Here is a 7,825-nt window from a genome sequence, read left to right as displayed (position 1 = left end):
CTGACTGCAAAGTGTTATTGTTCCTTCTCTTTCCATTATACTAATTGTGGGGTTCTTTGTGCTTTCTGCTATTTTCTTTTTCTACACGCTTTGTCACGGCCTTCAGTACCTATGGGACACTGGTCCCAAGGTCACCTCCAAAGAAAGTGGCCAAGAACAATAGAGGGTGGAAAGCCTCTCCCTTCACTTCCTCTTCTCAGTCAGCTCAGTGGGCAGGGCTGTCTCAGCCCTCAACTGCTCAGGCCCCATCTTGTTCCACCTAACGTCTGAGTTGGTTGTGAGGTGACCCTGCAATTCACATTTGATGTGTGGAACACCGGCTGGGGCCTGCACACAGCAGCCTGTGGGCTCCTAGGAAACTATAATATATACATATATATATACAGTTTATATATTTTAATGTGTGTTTCATCAGCACTTATGAGCTCGGTCACAAGTTACCTACATTCTCGGTGCCTCTGTTTCCTCATCTGTAAAATGGGCATAATAATAGTATCTTACTCACAGCATTGTTATAAAGATTAATGAGGAAATCCAGGTCTTTAATGCCCTTAGCACAGTAGAGAGCACTCTACCAACTTAGCTATCATTAGCATATTATAATTGTTTTGTATTGGCCAAGAGTCTGGCAAATTAGGGCTCATGGGCAAAATCCATCCCACAGACTGTTTTTGTATGACCTGCAAGACAAGCTGGATTTTTATACTTTTTTAAATGTGTTTTTTAAAAGAAGAAGAAGTGACAAAGACTGGATGCAGCCCACAAAGCTTTAAAACTTTACTATCTGGTCTTTCACAGAAATAAAGTTGCCATGCCAGCTCTGAGGAATCCAAGCACCTGCTATAAGGACAAGCATGTACTCCTGTGGAGAGGCCAGTATGGAGAGGAACTGAGGCCTCCCACCCATAGCCAACACACATGTGCTAGCCATGAGTGCATCACTTTGAAAGTAGTCTCCAACTCCTACCCAAGTGGCCAGAGGGTTTCTGCCTCAGCCAATATTAGCCCATCTCCTCTTGAAAGGCACTGAGCCAGAACCATCCATCTAGCCAAGCCAGTGCCCAATAATTGACCCACAGAAATTATAAAAGATAATGACCCACAGATACAAAATGATTATTGTTGTTTTAATATTATTAGAAGCAGTAGAATATACTATATAATAAAAGGGTAATATGCAAATAGACTGAATGCAGAACTGAACAACCAATCAAAGCCTAATATGCTAATGATACGCTAAGGCTGTTCAACTGCTCACTATGACTTGCACTGACCATCTGGGGGCAGACAGTCAACTGGTGAATCAGTCGTTATGATGTGTGTTGACCATCAGGGGGCAGATGCTCCAACTGGTAGGTTAGCTTGCTGCTAGGGTCTGGCCCATTAGGACTGAGTGAGATGGGCCAGACATGCTCTGGAGTCCTCCCTCCCTGGCCAGATTGTGCACCTGTGGGGTCCTTCAGCCTGACCTGTGCCCTCTCAAAATTTGGGACCTCTCAGGGAATGTTGGAGAGCTGGTTTCATCCCCATCCCGCAAGCCACTTCCCTTGGGAGGGTGCCAGATGCAGGGCTCATGACTGGCAGGCACTGTGGGGTCGGGATGAGTGGAAGTGGCTGGTAGGAGCTGTAGGTGGCCTTGGACTACAGGATTTGACCCGATTCCTGCAGGCCACCCAGAGGGACCCCATCCATGCACAAATTCATGCACTGAGCCTCTAGTAAGCATATAAAACTCTTCATTACCATATTGTACCTTCTGATTTCTAAGCTTTGTAGTAGTTTCCAGAAGATTCGAAGCATCACATTCCAGAAAATGGGTAATAATCAAATTATTTTTTTCAGTATTCAGAAGCATTATCAGTGTCTGTAGCTAGAGTCTTCAAGTTGCATTTGTTTGCTGCTGACATGGCATACTTTCATTAAATCTAACATTCACATCATAAATTTGTGAGAGAAATTATTTTATAGTTGGTAACCACCAATCCATCACTTATTCCATCAAGCAGAGTATTTTTAAGTAGTCCTGGAAGGCTTTTATTGTTCCTTTTTTACAGATGAAAAAAATAAGGCTCATAGAGGTTAAAAGGCTACTGTCATAAAATTGATTAGTAAGAGAGCTGGGATTAAAGTGCACTCTCCTAACTCCATATTCAAGCTGTTTGTTGATACAACGTTGAATACAGACAATCCAGAGTGGTTATTGGTGACAAGTCAGGTATTCATCATATCATGCAAATAAGCTGGAGATACAGAAAATGGATGTTTTTCCTTAGTACTGAGGGATGTCCATGAAACTGTTCTTTTAAAGTCTTCACCAATTGCCTACCATCATGCAAGTGTTGATTTCAGATACTAAGGTCCAAGTTTATGTTCATTATAAATACTCTGTATCAAAATATAATTAATCTAACCAAAAGTAACCTGATGATCTGATCATAAATTCCTAACTGGGCAAGTCAGGGTGGGTAGTCATGCTCAGGCCTATAAAAAGACTGTCTTCAGTTTAAGGAAGCCATGTGCATCTAAATTAACACACCTTTGACATGCCTCTTTCAGAGCCATCTGAAGGGTAACCACCCTTGAGAGAACACATAATCCTGTTAATTGTCCTGTAATCCAATCCCTGTCATGCTTGGGTGAGGAATAAAAAATTTAAAAAAAACACACATGTTAAACTATTTTCATTATTTGTTAATTTCGCTCTACTTTAGTTTTTCAGGGCAGACATTCACACTTTTAAATTTTTTAAAATAGTTTTTCTGTTCTCTTTAGTGTCCACCAGGTGCCTTTTATTAATAAACCTCTAGAAATATCCCAAACTAGCCATGTGCCCCTGCAAAGCTTGGGCGAATGCCCTTAGCCAAGATGGCCGCAGCTACCTTCCATTGCCCTTGCTTGCCCTCAGCAAAGATGGCTCCGGCGACTTCCTTTTAAACTCACTTTTCCCTTAACAAACATGGCTCTTCCGCTTCCGGATTCCAGCATGCCGCCTCTGCCTGATGGTGAGTGTAATTGACGAATATTTTGGGCCGGTTGTCTGGGTTGATTTAGGAGTGCCGTGAGACTGGGGGTAGAGAGGGGAGGGGGTGCCCGCAATGCTTTAGATCGTTATCTCAGGATTGGGAAGGTATGGCCGCTTCTCCTGGCACACTTCCAATTTCCTGCCCCTGCACCCCTCTCCTCCATCCCAGTGCGGCCTCCGCAGCTTCCGCAGCCTTAGCTTGGGGGTCCGATGGAGTCTGCATGCAGTGTGCCTGCATGAGCTTAGGTTTTTCTTCTTTGAAAAACAAAAACAAAACAAACAAAAAAAACACCAGCTTTGTTGAGTTATAATTCATATAAAATAAAATTCACGTTTTTAAAGGTTTGGTGACATGTGACTGTAGAAAAGTCTTATGAGTTTATTTGAGCCTGTTGTCTTTTTTTTTTTTTTTTTTTTTAACACTAGCTTTTTAAAATGAATGTTTTCAAAATTTGTCCTTGTAGCATTTGTCAGAACCTCATTCCTTTACTGCTGAAAAATATTCCCAGTATGAATATATCACATTTTATTTATCCATTCATTAGTTGATGGACATTTGGATTGCTTTCACTTTCTGTCTATTAGGAATAAAGCTGCAATTAATATTTGTGAAGGTTTGTGTGGAACATACATTAACGCTGTGATTTTTATTTTTTGAACATGTATCTACAAGTGGAATTGCCTGGACAAAGTGTAACTTTTTTATTTCTTGAGCATGTACCTATAAGTGGAATTGCCTGGACAAAGTGTAACTTTGAGACACTGCCAAACTGTTTCCCAAAGTGCCTGCACCATTTTATTTATTTATTTATTTTTTATGTGAATATCCAGTTATCTCGGTGTTGAAAGGCCGTGTTTTCCCTGTAGAACTGTCTTGGCACCCTGTGGAAAATCAGTTGATGAATAGACATATTTCTATAGAAGACATACAGATGGCTACAGACACACAAAAAGATGCCCAACATCATTAATCATCAGGGAAATGCAAATCGAAACACAGTCAGATATCAGCTCATACCTGTTAGGATAGCTGTTACCAAAAAGACAATAAATACCAAGGATTGGTAAGGATGTGGAGAAAAGGGGACTCTCATGCACTGTTGGAGGGAATGTAAAGTGGTGTAACCTCTATGGAAAACAGTATGGAGGTTCCTCAAAAAATGAACGATTTAGCCCTGGCTCAGTGGATAGAATGTTGGCCTGTGGAACAAAGGGTCCCAGATTCGATTCTTGTCAAAGGCACATAGTTTCAGGCTCCTCCCCTGACCCAGGCCCTGGTCAGAGCTCATGCAGGAGGCAACCAATTGATGTGTTTCTCTCTTCGATGTTTTTCTCTGTCTTTCCCTCTCTTCCACTCTAAAAAATTAATGGAAAAATATCTTTGGGTGAGGATTAACAAAAACAAAAAAAACTAAAAAAAAAAACACACAAAAAAAAGAACAAAACAATAACAAAAAATGAACAATACAGCAATTCTACTTCTGGGTATTTATCCAAAGAAAGCAAAAACACTAATTAAAAAAGATATACCGGTACCTTATGTTTATTGAAGTGTTATTTACAATTGTCAAGATACAAAAGCAAAATGTGTTTATAGACAGATAAATGGATAAAGAACATGTGGTATCCTATATAATAAAAGGCTAATATGCAAATCAACTGAACGGCAGAACAACTGGTTGCTATGACACATACTGACCACCAGGGGGCAGGCGCTCAACACAGGAGCTGCCCCTTGGTGGTCAGTTCACACCTACAGGGGGATGCCACTCAGCCAGAAGCCCAGAGATGGGCTCACAGCTGGCAAGTGCAGTGGCAGTGATGAGAGCCTCTACCATCTCCATGGCAATGCTAAGGATGTACAACTGATGGCTTAGGCCCACTCCCTCTGGGAGTTGGATATCCCTCAAGGGCTCCTGGACTGTGAGAGAATGCAGGCCGGGCTGAGGGACCACGCCCCAAGAGTATGACTTTCATGCACCAGGCCTTTGGTGTATATAGGATGGACTATTACTCAGCCATAAAAAGAATGAAACCTTGGCCCATCCAGCATGGCTCAGTGGTTGAGTACTGACCTATGAACCAGGAGGTCACGTTTTGATTTCTGGTCAGGGCACATGCCTGGGTTGTGGGTTCTATCCCCAATGTGGGGATTGCAGAAGGCAGTGGATCAATGATTCTCATCATTGATGTTTCTCTCTCTCTCTCTCTCTCTCTCTCTCTCTCTCTCTCTCTCTCTCTCTCTCTCCTTTCCTCTCTGAAACAATAAAAATATATATTTTTTAAAAGAATGAAATCTTGCCATTTGTAACAACATGGATGAATTTAGAGGGTATTATACTAAATGAAATAAGTCAAAAAGAAAATACCATATTATTTTGCTTATATGTGGACTTTTAAAAAAACAACAAGACAGAAATAGACTCAGATACAGAGAACAAATTGATGACTGCCAAAGGTGAGGGGGGAGGTGGGAGAATTGGAAAAATAGGTGAAGCGCATTAATAGATACAAACTTTCAGTTATAAAATAAATAAGTCACCAGGATATAATGTAAAGCATAGGGAATATAGTCAATAATATTTAATTACTTTGTATGGTAATGTATGGTTATAAGACTTATTGTGGTGATAATTTCATAAGGTATATAAATATTGAATCACTATGTTGTATACCTGAAATTAATATAATAATATATATTACCTATACTTCAATTTTAAATAAAGAGAATCAATTGACCATAAATGTAAGATTTTACAATTGGACTCTCAATTCTATTCCATTGATCTATATGTTCAATCTTTTGTCAATACTATACAATTTTGATTTTTGTAGCTTTTCAATAAGTTTTGAAATTGGAAAATATGAATCTTCCAACTTTGTTCTTTTTCACAATTGTTTTGGTCATTCTGGGTATTGCATTTCCGCATAAATTTTTGAAAGAATTTTGTCAAATTTCTACAAAAAAGAAAGGCAACTGAGATTTTGATAAGAATTGCATTGGATCTGTCAATCAATTTGGGCAATAAAATATTAAGTCTTCCATGAACATAGGATGTCTTTCTATTCATTTAGATCTTCAGTCTCTTTCAACATTTATTTTGTAGTTTTCAGTGTATATACCTCATGCATTTTTATTAAATATTTCCTAAATATTTTATTTTTTTATGCTATTGTAAATTGATTGTGTTCTTTTAATTTCAATTTAATTATTTCTTGCTAATGTATATAAATATATGAGTTCCACCTGGCCAGTGTTGCTCAGTGTTTGAGCACCAACCTATGAACCCGGAGGTCACAGTTTGATTCCCAGTTGGGACATGTGCTTGGGTTGTGGACTCGATCCCCAGTAGAGGGCATGCAGGAGGCAGCCGATCGAGTATTCTCTCTCATCATTGATGTTTCTATCTCTTGCCATCTCCCTTCCCATCTGAAATCAATAAAGATATTTTTTTTAAGTAAATAAATAAGTTTTGTAGCTCAACCTCTGTCTCCAATTTCATGAGGCTAACCCCGGGTTCTCTCTTCTTTACGTGTGTGTTTGTGCATGCACGCACACGCACGTGCATATGCACATTTTTAGAGCCATTTGAGAGTATGTTGTAGACATCATGTCCCCCTACCAATATACTATATTTATGGGGCATTTCTAGAGAATAAGGTTATTCCCTTATACACCAGGTTTTGTTGGAAACGGGAGGGAGCAATTTGGGCATGTTGAGAAGTCTAAGTGACTAGTCCAGTGGAACAGAAGGGAGAGAAGGGATAGTTGTCCCTGAAGGCTGAGGACAGATCCAAAGAGTGGCAGCTAAGGCCCAGGCTGGCCCCTTGTTATTCAAGCTCTTTTGAGAAAGGAAAAATATGCAATTCTGGAGAAGGAAGTTGAACCACATATCAAAAGTTTGAGGGCAGCCTGGCCAGAGTGGCTCAGTTGGTTGAGCGTCTTCCTGTGCACCGAAGGGTTTCCAGGTGGATTCCTGGTCAGGGCACATACGTGGGTTGTGGGTTTGGTCCCTGGCTGGGCATGTGCAAAGGCATTTCTCCCTCCCTCTCTCTAAGCATGTCCTTGGGTGAAGATTTACAAATTTTGGGGGCAAAAAATAATCATTGTATTTTACTTGCCAGCCCACGTGGTTTCAGACCATAATGAGAAGCGGCTCTTCTATGCCTATTACTTGCTTTGTGCTTTACATGCACAGGTTCTTATTTGTTCACAAACCTAGTATGGAATGTGTTTGACGTTTAATGTAAGCGATTCTAAAAGAAAAGGTAGATGTCACATCATTGTACTATTTGTTTTCAAAAAGGATTCCTTTTGCTTTAACGTTGATAACGACACCTTCAGTTGATTTCAAGACACCTTTGCAGGCAGGCCTTCATTGACCTACCTATTTGACTCCTTCCAGAAGATTCCAGAGCAGTGTTTGGTAACATAAGGAGAGAAGGAGGAGCCCCTGATAGCTTGCAGCAGAGGTGTTTGCTGAAACTTCAGGCCTGATTGGCTAATGGAGCACGTGTGAAAAGACAGGACGTTCTTGCTTCTTTGGAAACATTAATCACTCCACTCCTTTCAGAAGCAATCAGCTGATGTCTTGGCTCACTCTCGGCTAGAGCAAATGTTCACAACAGCATGTGATTTGATGTCTTCAAACAAGAAGGGTCTTGCCAGGTCTCTCTGTTGATTTGTTTTCATCCACCTCCTCCTGTCTGTGCCTGCTTAGGTCACAGTCTGCAGGCTGTGAAGACAGAGGAGACGGGGAGGTCTTGGTGCTAAGTTCATCCTAGCTTGGTACTTTCTAGATG

At 40.6% G+C, this 7,825-nt stretch overlaps 1 protein-coding gene across 1 annotated transcript in view; it reads left to right on the top strand.

The window, feature by feature from the left end:
* The first annotated feature begins 2,929 nt into the window (after positions 1–2,929).
* The window catches only part of SHLD1 (shieldin complex subunit 1), a 72,509-nt gene continuing 67,613 nt past the window's right edge, over positions 2,930–7,825 (top strand). Inside the window, exon 1 of the mRNA XM_084886857.1 lies at positions 2,930–3,002. The gene's annotated coding sequence lies outside the window, so the exon portion shown is untranslated. The remainder of the gene's footprint in view (positions 3,003–7,825) is intronic.

Source organism: Pipistrellus hanaki, assembly GCF_964339955.1.
Source record: "Pipistrellus hanaki genome assembly, chromosome: 6".
In the NCBI taxonomy this organism is placed as follows: domain Eukaryota; kingdom Metazoa; phylum Chordata; class Mammalia; order Chiroptera; family Vespertilionidae; genus Pipistrellus; species Pipistrellus hanaki.
Note: the sequence above shows the minus strand (reverse complement) of the source record. Positions and strands in the feature narration are given on the sequence as shown.